Raw genomic sequence first — 18,619 nt, 5'->3', positions numbered from 1 at the left:
TTTGAGCAAATTATTTTGCTCAAATTGCGAAATGGAAAATCAGCTAGCTGGTTGGTCAATCCTGGTCTCTGTGTAATTTGGGAAGAGAATGCTGTAGAGACAACGACCAGTGGGTTAGGCGATGGTTTGTGTCCTTCATTGAGTCCAGCCGTTGTAGGGCACAGTGGTCAGTCTCCAAGTGGAACCTTATTGCCAGGCATTCCTTTTCAATGGTGGAATACCTGGTCTCTTGTGGCAACAATTTTCTACTGATGTACACCACCGGTCTTTCTGCTCCTGCTTCTGTTTCTTTCACTTAAAAACAGTGATTGGAGATGGACTGACATTTTGTAGTTTAAATACTATGTATGTAGTAATCTTATAATGAGAATAAAACAATCCATTTTTAATTGGTTTTTTCCTCTAAAACTGTATTTTCTAAATAACAAGGCGAGAACATTACAAGCTTACCATGACCCCATAGGCTGCAGTCTCGATGGGTAAACTTTCTGCATAAATAATAAATACATCATGAATCAATGATATGTGTATCATAAATGTAATTGAATGGTTTCATGTTCATTCAATAAAAACATTTTATTAAGAAGTTTGTATTACACTTGATGCCCATTTTTAACATAATTAATTGCTATTCACAGATTGAGCAGCATCTTCAAAATCTGTTTGGGAACTGCATTTGCTCAAAGAACATTTTGCAATTTGATTATATCGTTTTACTCAAAGACCGAAGAAGCTGTCTGTTCTTTTCTGTGTCGTTCTTGTCTTGTTTGGTATTTTCCATTTCTCAATTTGAGCAAAATAATTTGCTCAAAGATCGAAATAACATTTCATTCTATGATAATTTGTAAATGCTGAAATTGCAAAATGATTATTTTTATCGGTGATTGGCCAAACCCTGACCCTGAGTGTAACATACCTGTATATACTACAACAAGTAAGAAATAAGCACTACCCTGGTCCCCCTTTTCTGTTGTTGAAGGTCTTTTAATTGTTACTTCAATCTGAAATGCACGAATTTTAAAGACAACACTGTAGATGTAGAAGTTACCACTGCTTCGAGATAAGACCTATGCTTTAGCTCAGTTTCCCTTCATTTATCTTGAAAATATACCAAAATGAAGAATAATAATATAAAAAAAATCTTTGATAATACTGGCAAAGCTAAGACAACATTATTTTAAAACCTCGGTCAGCACTTCATTTAACTGAAACTTGATAACGTGATAAGTAATAATAGTAGCCTAGCCATTGAGCATTCTTTGAAGTTTTCTAACCAAAAAAAAAAAAAAAAAAAAAAAAAAATTCCACTCCACCTGATTATCAAATCTAACCAACAAATGAAACTACATGTGCAAGACTATTATCTAACTATGAAATGTGTTTTGATCAGATGCTTGTGTTTTAATGAAAAGCAGCTGGGGTTTTGTTCATAGTTCTGAAGTCAATGAAGTCCAAACAAAGGGGCACCTTCAGGATTAAAGAGATCAGCGTCCCTTGAAAAGCAGGCCTGCCAATCAATGGGGTATTTTAAAGGCAATTTTTATTAGTACGTGTTCTGCATTCTTTGTGAGAACCCGGAGGAAATTAATTAGGTTTCATCGTCGGCATGGTTTATTACAACAAAGGTACCTTTAAGAGAAACGGTGTCAGTGCTATACCAAGAAAAAAAAGGAAATCTTTGTTTAAAGTAGGCATAATGTCTTAATTTATTCATCTACAAAAACATTAAAGTGATGACATGATCTATGCTTTGCAATTTGGGAGTAATCATACTGTGCAATCATTTGGGATTCTGTAATCGACTATTGAACTTGTGCTAAAGAATACAAATCTAACAAGTTAAAACATGTTATGCATGTAATCTAGAACTGCTTGGAACTTGAAATTATTTAGAACCTATTTAAAACTGGTTTTTAAAAGACAATTGCACCTTTGTTACAAATATGAATAAAACATCTTATTTTAGGTAATCATACATTTTCCACCCTTTACTTCAAAGAAGACCAAAGTCTGAAGATGTAATATATGAATCTATGGCATTGCTTTTCACATACATTGTCACTCTCCTTTTAGCAGCTCCATTAAAAGCACCAAATAACAAAACCAACAGAAACTGTGATAAAGATATGGATTGGCGTGTTTAGCAGTCTAGCAAAACATATTTGGAAGTTTTTTATTACCCTGTTTATTCTTGGTACTAAGGACAGAGGCTCCATACAATATATTCTATCCCGGATTAGTCATTTCAAGCCTTCACCAGACTCCATTAGGCAACATGTTTGTCTTCTTGACTTGTTTTTTTCTTATAGTGTTACATAATAATTAAAAGGCCACATTATTTGCACTATGACTGGTACAGTGAGGTCAGAGGGTTAGATAGGTCACTGATTAACTGCCCTCCCTTGTAAACTATACAGCTTCATGCCCACTTTCCTTACCCTTGCTAGACTAAGCATGATATTCTGAATAGAATCATTCACCCTTGGCATTCATCATCATGGTTCATGTCAGCATTGAATAAGTTGGCACTTCCTTTTCCTTTTTCACCACTTTTGACTACAACTGTCTATGGGAAATGCCAACATGCACTGAACATCATGTTTCATTGGAATTACATTTGCCTTTCATTTAAAATCAAGATTCTTTGTTCAAATGAACAAAATGGATCAGCACTGTCCTGCAAATAGAATCTACCTACTCGGGGGAACTGAAGTATGAACCTACAAAACAGCTGTAATTAAGTGAAGTCCCCAAGATCCTTTGTGCATGAAAAATACAGAGATTATACAGTATGGTTTATTCTTATATGAGTAAATTTCAATTAATGTTTTGGAACTCAAAAGTAAAAACTAAACCAGTGTCGTCTTTAACTACACTGCAATTACCGGTACACTGTATTTGCACATGTGCATACAGTAAATTTATTAAATAAAGGGATAATTATACTGTACACAACCACATGTGTAAATACAGTGTCATTGCAAGGCACAAACAACACCACCATTTTCTATTTAGTAATTTAGCATTTTGTTGCAAAACAACAAAAAGTGCACTTACTGCGTGATTCTAGTGCGGACCATGAGAGTCTTTATTCATCATAGTGAAAGATTTTGCATAACAAACACACCTCCCAGTGGTACTAAAACAACGAGTGTGCCTCTACTTTCTCAGGACATGTACTGTAATCCTAATTATAATAAATGACCTCATTCTCAAAGCTTTTACAACATATTTAAGAGACTTATTTGATCCCCTTACATATAATCATTTATTGTAATAGATGTTGGTTTCAAGGCTAAAATTAAAAATGCATGTTATATTCTGCTCCTCATTACCAAGATATGCATGTATATCTGGCTTTGGAGGTTGTCTATTGCTTTAAAGACTATTCTAGATTTCAAACTTAGCAGCTGACATGTAATTGACCACCCAAAATTGGATGATAAAATTAGATGAATTAATTAAACACACACATCTAATTCAAAGCATTCCTATTTGTATGTAAGGAACACAGGCACACAGCTTTGTTTCTGATCCTTTAGTTAATATTTCTTTGAGTTTGCAAAATTTCACCTGGTTTACCTGCTTTAAACAATGAACACCAAAGGGATTTGAAATGCAGCCTAGATTGAAACTTATAAATAAGATTTTTTGTTTTTGTTTTCTCATTAGACTTAAGAGCCAAAAATAGGCAGACAGACAGGCACACAAGCATATAGGTAGATTGCTTTGTGTTCTCCACAGTACATATATATTATTGTGATTATTTGTTCTGAAGGGAATGCTGGGTAAATATTTGTAAATGGAAATGTTATTTGCCAAATAACATATATGCAGCAATTCAAAGCTCATACAGCAAACATCTAAACCATGTCTTTGCTGCAAATATTCTACATCAAAATAAATCTTATTATCCTGCACTTGAGAATGTACTGCTTTCACTGCATGATGTAGCCATTTTCAATCTAGTTCTGGAAGTGTACTTCTAAAGTCCTAATTACTGGACAATGTGTGAAAGTGAAAAATATGTATAGTTTCACACTGGTATTCAAATTTTAATATTAAGATTAGACAAAAATGTTGTTTAACAACAATAATCACATACTGTATCAATATTAGCAGATTGACATTATTAAAAACAGAATCACATTTTTTCAAAAAGGCTTTAGATCTTGTTTGGCTTTCTTTCAGATTTCATACACAAGCTGGAATACGTACAGTATACGGAGCCCCGGGATTCTTTTCTTACCAGATTCACAGCCTTTCCCTCCTCAGTCATTGAATTGTACAGCTAGTAATTATCAAGCAATCTCCACATCCACTCCATCTGTTCTCTCTCTACGGTAATGTTATCCATCTACTTTTGTCAGGGTCTCTTGGTCTTGCACCCTTCATCACCAAATCAGCAATATGTCTTGGAATCTGTAATCAAATTATTTTATTTCTTATCAATTTGTCTCTCACAGTCTCAATAAAATTAAATATTTAGGTGGACTATTCTATAGTTGGGAACTCCTGAATATGGCAGTACATGTTGTGTAAAAACTGTATTTTCTGGGTATTTAATTCTTATATCAGCAGGGAGCGCTATCTTCTAATACACCACACGTGGAATTACAAGGTCACTTAGTGTAATGATGAATCACACAGCTGTGATTCCTAACTGACAGCTCAAGCTAACGTCAAGCTGGATAGGAGAGAACAAAAGACCATCAAGCAGTCCTTTTCTTGACACTTTTATTCAATCACCAGCAGATTGCTTACGACAGCAATAGCAGCTGTTTTGTCTTCATCTTTCCACATTTGATAAAGCGTGTCAACTTGAATTTTTGTAAGTACTTCACTTTACCCTCTACTGTGCAATTCAGCATATGCATTCCACATGATCAGATCATCGAGTGGGTCAGGGTTTAATGAGATCTGCTTGAAGGTCATTTATGATCTAAAAGGAAGCAGCGATAAAGCTTGCAAGCTGAAGGTCAAAGATAAGAACATGCACAGAGATATCTTAGATATGAACAGCAAGGTTAAAAAAATAGGAAAAGGGAGCATTGTTTATGTTGCTCTGAAAGGATTTTGCTATTTTTATTCTGGGTATTTGCATGATGAAGATTTTAACCTCTTCCTTAAGAATATAAGATTCATGAGTGAATATTGGAACGGTGGATAAGAGCATTGTTTATCATACAGGAGAGGCCAGCAATAGATTCTCACATACGTTTTGTGTCAGTGATGTCAACTCAGTCGAGATTACTTTTACAGGTGTTGTTTTCTGATACAAACTGTTTACCACAATGTCCGTCCAGTGCTTACACAATATTGTTATTCTAAAGATAGAACTTGCTATTGTTCCTTATTAGCAACATTTTACACACATTCAGCAGCTAAGTGTCCCTTGACAGCGTGTACATGTAAAACCACTGAATCATTGCTGCCAGGCTGAAACTCTCTTAAACAAAGTGCATCTGCTGCTTGGCAATAATGTGTACTTCTGCAATGTATGCCACCAACAGTGCTAATTACTTTAACATAGAAATAAAGCCCACCTCCCTGTTCACACTTTCTTTACAAATGCATGCAATGTGCTATTTTTTTATGCCAACATCTTTGTCACTGATACCGTATATAATTTAATTATGTTTATTTTATTATATTGTTCCTATTTAACCCTTAAATGCAAATTATCAAGCAGCTTAAATTCAGAACACCTTTGGAAAATAGTAAATTAAACAGTCCATAAAATCCTTTTTTATGTTTTTTTTTTTTTTCTGGAGAACAGTGAGGCTAATTAAAGGAGATACAGGCAAAATTATATTGAAAACATGCATTGTGCATTTCAAAGACATGACATGGAATTGTTCGATTGAATACAGTAATATGTTTAGCACCATATCTCTGCAGTGCCTTTGTCTAATGGCCTTTACAATTCTGCAATCCTGGCAAACCTGTTTAGTTGTCTCTACGTATCTGTCTGAGAAATATTATGGAAGTAATATTATGTAATACTGTACTTATTGAAGGAAAAACTACAGCATGTCAGATGCCACCTTAAGTAACACAGAGCAGTTGGTTTATAAAAGATGATATGAATATGAAAATTGATTTCACAAGTGAAGAACTGATTCAGAGGAAAGCCTTAAAACACAAATGACTGCTAATTCCTGGAACTGCAAAACAAAACAAAACAACAAAATGCTGAAATAGTACTTAAGCTCAGAATGCCTTTAAGGATGTTTCTGGTTCTAACTAAAACAGTATCGATTAATGCTCTCAGGTTTTTCATATACTGTACATTTTGCACAACCTTTATTGCCCACTTCAGCATAATACCCCCACATGGCCCCCTATCTTTACAGAGTGTCCAAATGTACAGTGTATGTATACTTCTCATGCTGTAAAAACTGGCTCTCTTGAAAGGTAACAAAAGTGCTGCAGGCCCTGCATAGTTTAATAACTAAGTACCCCCCCCCCCCCCCCCCCCCCCCCCCCCCGCCCCCTGCTTCTTGACAATAACACCACAACAAAGACACAATGTATTACTGCACAGAAACTTCAGTGATTACACACATTGGCATTCTTATGAAATGTTGTGCAGTTACAGTATACAGTAATACATTTCTTTGGATAATTCTGGATCTTTCTTTTTGCATACTTCTTTCCAGATGAAAGATTTGACAGAAAACTAACAAAATGCTAAAATAATTCAGAATATAGAAGTGGGCTGATAATTCACAAGATGACTGGCTAAAAATTGTCCTTAATTCTTGACCTGTCTGGGACCTCATATCGCTACACACCACAAGGAAAAACAAACAAACAAAAACTCTGGTCCAAATGTGTCACTTGAAATGATCCAGAGGAGAAGGAAAAGCCAGAAATCTTTACACATTTTTGTCCATTGGAACTGTGACCCTCAGCATTGTTCAGGTTAGAGGTAAGAGATTATGAAAGACTGTTTTAAAATCACATCATGTATTAAACAAGAGTGCATGGCTGTTAATGATTCAGAGAAATACTGTTTTAAACAATATTGGTTTATGTAACAGATCGTCTTACTTATTACTTATAGTTTTTACATTATAAAAAGTTTGCATGCATAGTTCATCATACAATACTGCATGTTATTTCCAAAAGTGCTCTCACAGCAGGAAGCTATAAAGCTGTAAGGGTAACAGCACATCAAAGTTAGAGCTCAAACACAAGTGGCACTGTATTCATTAAAATTAAACGAAAAACTATGATAAGTATATCCAGGAGTTCAAATAAGAATTCATTTTCCCATGTTTTGCATTGTGCTACTTTAAAAAGGAATACAGAAAATGGCTGCTTGTTTATGCAATAATTACATTCATATTTTATAATCTAATGTTTATGCTCCCATCCAACAATATTAGTCCATCTTGTTCAGGTTATCAGTTCAATGCTAACTTCAAACACGCAATAATACCTTCAGAGGTAAAACAAAACACAAAAATCAAGCTAATGCCCTTATCATGCATGATAATAATGAGGGCTTTGGCCAAAATGTGTGCCTGTTTGACTTGGCTTAACGTCTTTCCGTTGTTTTCCTTGAAATTCCATTACCAACACTATGGTCAGTGCAAAATATTCCAGGCCTTGTTTTTGGTTATGTTTATCTTGATGTAATATTACTGTACTATAGTAGAGCATTGCATGCAAACAGTTAATGAAAGAGTTTAGATTGATGCTGTTAACAGAGCCTGTTATGAAGTTTACAGTTGTTTTAACTGACCTTGTCAGTTGACCTTTAAAACTGCAGTGCGTTCTTCACAGTTTCTATGGGAAACTGACTGCATATTCACAGACTCGTGCACTTGACTCATTTACATGAAATGGAATTATGTTTTCACCTAAACCAGAATAATTTCTATTTAGGCAGCATTGGAAATGTGTGTAAAATGTTTATTTGGTTACTTCCCCAAAATCTCTATTGTTTTCAGCAGAACATCAGAAGAAAAGAAAAATACCTGACTATGTGAAAAAGACATTTTCCTTTTCATTTATACCAATTCATGGACCATGCTTTTAATGTGTTTTAGTTTTTTAGCCATAGTAGAAGCTGAAGCATCAGGTTTGAAAAACTAGGGTACATGATAATGACAATATCAGCTGACTGGCCAAATCAAAATCTAATACTTCTTTTTTATGTTATTTACTTGCTATTTAGACCTATATTAGATTATGCAATTATTAGATTACATCAACAAGACTTTATTAAATTGAACATGTATAAGCCTGACAATAAATAGGCAAAAATGTGATTATACACTCTGATCTCTGTTTTTCCCTCAGACAGAGCTTTTGATGTGCCATATGGCCACCATTAATGACAAAGCTAAAAATCTGCAATTATGATTTTTGATGCAGATAGTTCACGATGCCTCTATTTTCTAATATACAACAATATTTTCATAGTGTTGTCTGTATTAAGCAAGCTGACGTGGCTTGCATGCGATCTTAATAAACAGCTAACCCGTTTAACATGAGGAATAGTTACTGGAGACACACTGGCTTGATTTACATGCAGAAATAAAAATCTCACCTTATTGTCAAATTATTTTGGTAATTCCTTTTTGGCAGTTTTGGCTTGTACCTTTCTTTCAGAAAGAGCAGATCTTCTCCAATTTACAAATTACTGTAACTACTTATGCTGTTCAAAATCTTAAACTGGCTTTCCAATAAGATCTCAGAAAGAGCATGGCTCCAAGGAGACATCGTATTACAATTTTAAACATTGTATAAACTATATAGCATTGATAAAAAGCCATACTGAATGTTATGAAGACGTCTCTAAACCTCAAGCCACCTTGTATGCTTACTTCTTTTAATTTGACAGGGCGACTACTTAGCAGTTTGAAGTAGCTATTTTACTAGAAAACTTTAAATTAAAGGTAAAACAAATAATGAAATACAAAATAGTAGATCAATTACTGAAGGAAACCCCACAAAGGAAACTGATGGTTCCCGTGTGGAAAATAAAATACCAGATCCAAATGGCATGGAATAAAGCTTATTAATGAACAGCATGTTAAAGATATGTTCATACACACAATCTAAAAAAACTGGCATCCAGTTCTTAAAAGACACCTTATGAGAGTTTTATGAGAGATAGTGAAAGATAGTGAAAAATCTTGTTGTGAAGTGTCCTTTATACTACATACAATTTATTGAATTCTTAATGTACTTTTATTAGGGTTTGGAGAATTATTCAGAAAAGCAACAAGTTATCTGAGCCTTTTATGAACTTTCAACACGCTCTGGCAATAGCTGGCTATGACAACTTCACTTAAATCTTCCCCACAGTGATGCCCAGCAGAAGATCTGGATAGAAGAAATATGAAGTCAGTCCTATGTCTTAAAAATCTTTCTTTCTAAGTAAATAAATAAATTAGTACTTTAAATGTGTCATTGTTCCTGTGTGCTTCAGCTAATTTATTTTTCAAAATATGTTACTGACAATGCATATGGATGAACCAGTTAATGGTACTTTTACAATCACAGTGCCACCACAAACTCTTGCTTTTCCAGTCCAGGTAAAACTAGAATCAACATTACTCCACCTTTAATCACCCCCAACTTCTCCTTGTGGAGGCCGAAAAAAACATGGTGTTCCACAAAATCATTTACATGTATTACTCTTGCACAGCAAGGCCCCAAAGCCTCAGAGCTATGATTCTCCGAATGACTGCATTCTAAGCTTGACTGATTGGTTTAAAAGCTTTCAATAGATTTACAAGGATTTTCTGTGTAAGCAAGTTATTTTTTTATTCAACTAGGAGACTGAGTTTGAATTATAGAATATGTAGAGTAAATCTTAACTTGAATGACGCTGGTCTCCTTATTCAAAACTAATTATTTCTCGGTGGAATTTGATTGCTGTTTCAGATTTTCATGTTGCTCCCTTATGCTCATAATGTCACTTAATAATTCATTCAAGTGCTATATTTTAAGTTTATTCTTTTTATTTGTAACATCTAAATAAGGGTTTCAAGCATTTGTAGGAAAGATATGATTAACTGCAAACCAAGTAAATACACCCTCCTTATTCTTAATTGAAAGCACAGACAAACAAATTAATTAAATATTACATTATTATGGTTCACAACCTCAACTGGATTGTTACCTCTCCACTGGGATAAAAATAAAAATATATAGAGGTAAATAAAATAAACTACTGACAGTCAGATTCTCAGTAGAGTGGTCAAACTAAAGCAATCCAGTCCAAAATATAACCTAAGAAAACGTCTTCATACACAAAAAAACATGTTTCCATTAAGTGATCTTGTCTTTTGCCACATCTAGCAGCTAATGATTGCCATGTCTAACAATGAAAAATACAGGCGAGACATCCGAATGGTAAGATCTGTATGGCTTGCGGTTCGAGTCACACCCTTGCCTTTCCATTTAATTCAATGGGCTGAAATGAAAAGTCATTATAGTGCCACTCTGTGGGAAATAATTCTGACCCCTGTGGTTGAAACAGGTGATTGAATGTCTGTGTTCTTTGCCATAGCATGCATGCTGGCTTGCGAAACACTTGATTCTTTAAAGACTCTGGATCCTGGTGGATGGCAAGTATTCGTGGTTATGAGCTCAACACTGAAGCTACCTGAGCCGAGATGCTGCTGCAGACTTGTGTTTGTACTCCAGGACACACCTTAAGCAGGGAAGAATGTAATGTATCGCCTCCTAGTGGCTGATAGTTGAATAGTAAGTTGTCTTTGAACCATATGGTTCGAGGTTCGCATCCAGCCCTTGTCTTTCCATGAATTTAATAGTCTGGGATACCAATTCAATTACAATTACAAGCTGCGCCCCCCCCCCCCCCCCCCCCCCCCAACCCCCCCCCCCCCCAACCCCCCCCCCTTTTAAAAACCTTAGCAATTCCTTGGAATCCCAACTATCACAGTCATCAGTTACTGTATAAATTATATAGTCATGCTTTTCTTCAAAGATATCATTTGAAGAAAAACCCTCTGAAGTTTATAAATGCCTTTTCAACAGCTTAAAATACATATTGTTGGGTAACAGCTCTAAGATATAAACCTTAAAGATTAGATTTTGATATTAGTTCATATGACACTTAAATGCTAATGTTGATGCTGCTGATTGTCTGGGGTGAATGTTGCTGTTCATGTCATAAGAACAGAAGAACATAAGAAAGTTTACAAACAAGAGGAGGCCATTCGGCCCATCTTGCTCATTTTGGATGTTAGTAGCTTATTGATCCCAAAATCTCATCAAGCAGCTTCTTGAAGGATCCGAGGGTGCCAGCTTCAACAACATTACTTGGGAGTTGGTTCCAGAATCCCACAATAGTGTAAAAAAGTGCCTCCTATTTTCTGTTTTGAATGCCCCTTTATCTAATCTCCATTTGTGACCCCTGGTCCTTGTTTCTTTTGTCAGGTCGAAAAAGTTCATTGGATCGACATTGTCAATAGATTTTAGAATTTTGAATGCTTGAATCAGATCATTGCGTAGTCTTCTTTGTTCAGGACTGAATGGATTACATTTTTTATTATTATTTGGAACATGAACATTCACTTATTTTGTAAGATACATGAAAAAAGTGGCCTTTTATACAGTTCATAAAATGTAGAAACTCAATACAATGAACCAAAACTATTTCTGTGTTTGGTGGATGCTTTTCTTTAACCCCTATAACCCAACACATTATTGTATTACATTGTTATAGTGTATTATTACAATTATTTAAACACATTGTTATAGTGTATTATTACAATTATTTAAACACATTGTTATAGTGTATTATTACAATTTATTTAAACATATTTGATCAGTTAACCTTTACATTACCAGCACTGTGTGTTCACATTTCCATTGGGCATTAAAGTCTTCATTTTTCTCTTTATCTTATCAAGACATTTGTACTGCTCTTCAATACTGAGGCTGTGAACAGCAAGCCCATTTTATACATAATAGAAGGTTGATGAAAACAATTGTATTCTCTTTGATGTTATATTACCTTCACAACAAGTCAACCAAACCAGTATTTATCTCCATGATTGCAAGTTATAATTATATCAGATCAGATCAACAAATTCTCTTCAGTCAAAAGGTGAAAAATATAGGAAAAAAAACAAGCCCAGGATAAATCAGAATGAATGTTCATTTGTACCTCTGTATATAGATAATCTTGTACGCACACTAATGCATATTAATGTTGCACTATTAAAGATTCCACAAACTCTAAAGTGGTTTCTGTAGGCTGTTTTTTTTTTTATCATACTGATAAAAAATATAGTGTTAGATACCACAAAAAAATTCTCCAACTGTAAATCTCTGTATCTAATGCTCAGTCATAAGAATTAAACCAGTGCCCATTGGATCCATGCCTTTACCTGAATTTAATGTACATTAAATTATCCAGTAATAAATGAAGAAACATAAAGTTTGTATATTTTGTTCTGTCGTACAATAGTGATGCGTATCTTAAGGAATCAAAATCCTTTCCTTCTGTTATTAAAAGGAATCCGACACTGAATCAATGATATTTCTGAAACGTGTTGACCTGCTCCGTGATGGTTAAAGTAATTAAGGAAGAGGGATAGCATGTTTGTTCCTGGACCTAATGTACTTACCTTGATTTACATTGGCTTCCTTATCTGCTTGTGGGTTTCATGCCTTATTGTTGGTGTTGGTAACTGCATGTCGACCTCTGCCTAGCCATGTTTTAACATAATCTTCCAGTTTGGAGCAACAAGTCTCAGGCGACTCATCCTAAAATATACACTAAAATACACTTTTCTCATTCAATTGATTTACTGTACTGTACTGATTTACTCATTACTGTACATGTTATGCATATTGGAGTTCTTTTTTTGTGTATCCCCCAAACCCTTTTGGATTCTGCAATTAGACAGGTTGTCAATTGTTGTGCAACATATGTACCCTTTTTAAATTATACTTTGCAAGGTTAGAATTCAGCAACTATTATTGATTATTTTTCTTTTTAATAAATAGACTATGAGTTGGTAAGACTACAACGTTCTTGTAAAATAATTTATCAATAGTTACCTATTTATACAACAATCACAGTATTATATATTGTATATTAAGGAAAACTCAAAAATAGCTCAAATATATATGGCAAACATGAATATAGGAAACCTGCTAAATTGGACAATGTAATATATATATATATATATATATATATATATATATATATATATATATATATATATATATATATATATATATATATATATATGCCTGTCAATTTAGTTGGCTTTTTTAACAGTACACACCCAATCATTTACGGTACAGCAAGCTGCCTATTGATTACAAAGTGTCACTGATGATGTCAAGAGCACTGCCTGCATATTCGACTGGGCTGCGTGTTGTAATGTACTGAGGTACTGTATACTTTGCAAAACAACATAAAGGGTTTTACGGTTTATGAATCAAGCCAACATCGCCTCCCCCCAAATTGAGACACACACTTGTGCATCTCTCTAGTTGGCACCTTTTTTGACTACTTCATCCACAAACTTGAGATTAATATATAAAATTTAACTAAAAACATAATGATCTGTCCTTTATGTCAAATGCATTTTCAAATACTAAAATAATCTTTCTGTAAAGCTGTATTATTTGTCTCCGAATCTAGTCAGAACTGAAACAAATGAAAGGCATAGAACATACTGCAACTTCAAAGATCATGAGAAATCACATGCTAATTCATTAAACAATATAGGAAAAGTGTCATCATTTCAGGACATTCTTCACTACAGTTATTTCTTTATAGGCTTTTAGCTATGGGCATTTTGTTTTATAAAAGATCAAATGATTTACTAATTAGTAACAGTCATGAGTCTTATTTATTCAGTTTAAAGCTTCACTTTATTATGCTCTGCATGGCAAATCAGCATGTGATATAATCAAGAAATCAATAGCTGCGTCTAAAATAGCTATAGTCCGATTCATATTGTTTCATAACAATGATGAGCCGGCCATTCCCATTATATCACTCTGTCAAGGACAATGCTGTGCAACTGGAAATGTGTTCATTAAAGAATGTATTTATACCAGCTTCATGGCTATGATTATTAGAGTCTGTGGCCTAAGGTGAGAGTCATTGTATTTCAATTGAGGTGGGGCAATGCTAAAATGGAAGAGTTTAATTAAAGTTAAAATGAAAATACATTTGAGACATGTGGTATAATAAAATAAATACAAAATAAACGTATTGTAATCCATATTGCAAAACAAAATAGCACAACACAGTCTCTTAAAAAAAACAGCCTATTATAACGATTCAGTTCAACAGTATATTTAGTACATGCTGCTTTTGTCTGTGAGGCAAATGTCCCACTATAGTCTTCTTTAAAGGTATGTAACATTCTGCCTATTCTGTGTTTGTAGGCTATAGCCAACCCCATACGTGGTTTGAAAAACTAACCCTGACAACTGGCACAAAACATTTTGAAATGTTGCCTGCAACTTTAAGACACGTTAGGGCTTTTGGAATGAGACCTGTATGTGTGTCTGTTGCAGTTATATGAATAATTATTCTTGTTGTCCCTACCATAGGATTAAGTAAATGGTACATGGTACAAGGATGCAAAATTCATTGTTTTGTACCTAAGTAAGCTTAAAAGCAATGCACATTGCTCAACACGCACAAATAATGATCCGCAATTATGACAATGAGGGTCTCAGTGAGCATATTGGTCTATTTAGTGGCCGCACTTGCAGAGTTAGGAGTACAGAGCAGTAGACTTGCAGTGTGAATTTCATAGAGCATGAAAATACAAACCAGAAACAAACATGTCATTGGAAAAACAACAAAGTCCTCCTGGCACTTGGAAAAGAAAAGTTTTCTGAGAAGGATCTGTTTGGAAAAACCTCAGCCAACATCAATTATGCTAGTATCCTTAGGAAATGATATATATTGGCCTCCCTTTTTAAAATGACATCCAAAAGTTTGCCCAGCACTCTGGAAAAGGTGGATTGGGCTGTCCCTCCACACATTCCAACTGTGGTCTGAAAGGAAGCAGAGGCTAAGCAGTGCAGAGGACACAGCACTTTCACATGTGCAGGGATAGCGGTCCCTAGATTGACCCTGGGGTCTAGCTCATCCCTCAATTCAGCTATGTCAAGGAGTGAGACAATAAAGTTTTAACACTGCATCCTCCAGCATCCCAAATGAAATGACTCTGGGATTAAATATGCAGCATCTTCTTTGTCTTGCCCTTCTCACCTGAATGTGCTCCTGTCTCTCCTCAACAAGAGCCAAGTGTCACCGCATCAGGAAGTGTACCTCAGCAGGCATCCTGAAGCCAATGACAGGTTTCTGCAGGTGTGTGCTATTATACAGCTCTTAGTTACTCTTTGCCTAAGTGCAAGGCACAATTCTTACATTATATTATAATTCGGGATCCTGTTTTTTGGTTTTTAATAATTGTATTATTCGATGCTTAATTTTAGCTATTTTTGAGTTTTATGTAAATCGTTTTTTTTCTGGGTTTTCGTAGAGGTTTTAGATATACTGTATAAAATTAGTGTTTTTGGTTAATTTCCAAAATGCTTGAGCATTTTTTTTCTGTCAACATACATAAGTATGTATTGTTACTCAACAGTACACTTAAGTTCTATCTTCTTTCCTTTGCTGTCTTCCACAACGAAATCCCTATGGTCATTGGAACATTCTTCTGGGGCTTTTTTGTGTAGGCATTTTTTTTTACATTTCGCCACAATTCTGTTTTAAATCCTCCGTATCTTAACTCAAATACAGCTTTAAATCCTGCTAACAAGCCTCCATCCTGATTGTAATCTTGTTTTAAATCTCGCAAGCAGAGTCTCCAATAGAAATTTAGGACTGTGCTGTCACTCAGTAGTTGGGGCGGGTTTAAAGTATTCAGAATGAATCAATAATAGATACAAGTCAGGAAGGCGGGACATTGCCCAGCAGCACTGGGAAATGTATTTATTATTATTTTTGTAGTAGGTTTTATTTTTTAATGGGAAAAGGGTAAAGTCAACATGAATTGATTAACCATTTCCACCTTTTTTCTAGTGTTTTCCGGTGTTTATTAGCTATCCACCAATTATTATTTTTTTGTATCAAGGGTGTTTTATCAGGTTTTATTGGTTAAAACTGAAAATCAGAAGCCCTAATTATAATGTTTTTGCCCACTTAGTATCCATATCCCGCCCAATTCCATGTTCTTTTCTTCATTTTAATGCATTTCAGTATCATTTTAATGGATTAATGATGGCAAAATGCTAATTTAATAGCAGGTGCAGAACACCAGGTGAACACTATTTTTTACATATGCTGCATTTTTGATGGCCAGTAAAATCAGACTTTACAGCTGCTCAGCATTATTTACGGCAGCATTATGGGGGTTTTACACCTGCAAATCACTTTGCACATATCCTTACATCACCCCCTAAATGCGAACGAAAAAAGTGCATTGTGGGAAGATAACTCCCAATTCTGGCTTGCTAAACGTCGGTATAAACACACGACAACTGGTATTTCTCAAAACACCATAAACCCACTTTTCATTAAGTGTAAAGATTCTGGTATTCTTATCACCTGGAGAAAAAATCTCTGAAGTTGTTATGCCAGAAGTATTTGAAAATCGGTTAAAATTGGTTAATTTACTCTGGATTTGGTATTCTCGGTAGGCTCTTAAAGATATTTATAAGCTTTAGTTAAACTGCATGAGGTAAAGGCCATTTTTATGAACTGCTACCTGTATAGCGATACGTAATAAGCCCTGGGGATTATAGATTAGCCAGATGTACTTCAATCACAAATAGTATTGCTAGAAAGACATCTACTTTAGACTTTTGTATGGCTGCATTGTCCTTTTATACCAGGAGTTTATTTATTTTTTAAGAGAGCATTAAGATGATTTAATAATGAGCAAATCCAAAAACAATGAGCATTTTATATATTCTGTTAAAAAAACAGCACAATTTATGGCTCCTAGGCTACATTATTTTAATACATTTTCACACTGCAACGAACAATATAAGTGTAATTAATGCTGCTAGAAAACATAGGCCTGTGTGTTTGTGCTATTGATAAACAGAGTCAGCTTTCATCAAGCCCTAACAGTTTTCACTTCCAGCTTTTATCTTGGACAAACACAGACACTTTCAGCATTTAAGTATTACAATTCATTGGTTTAACCCCTACCTGCTATCCATGGGTGCTGTGGACCCAGAGCACCTTTAACATGCCCACTGCTCTTCTTCTACACACAGCCGCTCACCGTTCCTTCAAGTTTCATGTCAAGTCAGTGGCAATTGCTGGGCTGGCTACTCTGAGTTTCTGCACATATGGGTATTTGGGTCCAGGGGACCCCTGGATAGTACTTGGGTGACATTTCTTGATCAATCATTATACACTAGGAGTTAGTTTTAGTCATATTAAGTTGATATGTTGCAAAAGGAAAGAACAAAGCTTTTCCAGTTTTTTATATGAATTTTTCATAAAAATAATTATTTTTGACTTAACATTTTAACTTATTTTAGCCAGTAGCACTATTACATGCCATTCTAAACATTCTAAACAGCCGCTAAAGAAAGTCTAGGGAGGCAGTGTGGTCCAGTGCTTAAAGTCCAGGGTTTGTAAACAGAAGGTTACTGGTTCAAATCCCACCTCTGCCACTGACTGAGTCACTGTGTGACCCTGAGCAAGTCACTTAACCTCCTTGTGCTCCATAATATGGATAAAATGTTAAATCAATGTCCTATTATAAGTGACTCTGCATAGAATGCACCATTCTCAGCCTACCTTTGTAAAGTGCTTTGTGATGGAGGTCCACTATGAAAAGTGCTATATAAAGATCATTTTATTAACGCACTCGGAATTCCTCAAGGCACTTGGGAAATCCCAAGCTCATCCCTTTATGGATTGTAGGATGACCATCACCAAAGTACCTCACAAACTCCTTTACAGTAGATATCCTCGGAACTACTCTGAGCAAGTCACTTAACCTCCTTGTGCTCCATTCTACGGATAAGATGTTAAATCAATGTCCTATTGTAAGTGACTCTGCATATAATGCATCATTCGCAGCCTACCTCTGTAAAGAGCTTTGTGTTGGAGGTCCACTATGAAAGGTGCTATATAAAGATCATTTTATTAACGCACTCGGAATTCCTCAAGGCACTTGGGAAATCCCAAGCTCATCCCCTTATGGAGTGTAGGATGACCATCACCAAAGTACCTCACAAACTCCTTTACAGTGGATATCCTCGGAACTATGCTGCCTCCCAAATCCAAAAGGAAGAGGTGCTCCATTTATCCATCATCGAAGGACCGAAAGACAGATGTCTTCTGCGCCTCACGAAAAAATTCAAACTGTCTTCAATGTGTCACATGCCAAATTGCATCTGAGCAATGAAACTGCTCTGAAATATTTGAATGGTGTTGTTTTCTTTTGATAAAGTTTCATTTTTGTTAAATGAATTTAATTTGTTTTTTAGACCAAATATGGGTCCACTGGACTCGTGGATAATACTTAATTAACATTTTTTGATGGATTGTAGTGGATAATTAGGAGACACTCCCTTTACATTAAGTATGCAAATAGCTCAATATTACTTATTTTAAAAA

The sequence above is a fragment of the Polyodon spathula genome, chromosome 15 (assembly GCF_017654505.1).
Source record: "Polyodon spathula isolate WHYD16114869_AA chromosome 15, ASM1765450v1, whole genome shotgun sequence".
NCBI classification, from domain to species: Eukaryota; Metazoa; Chordata; class Actinopteri; order Acipenseriformes; family Polyodontidae; genus Polyodon; species Polyodon spathula.
This window is presented reverse-complemented; position numbering follows the sequence as displayed.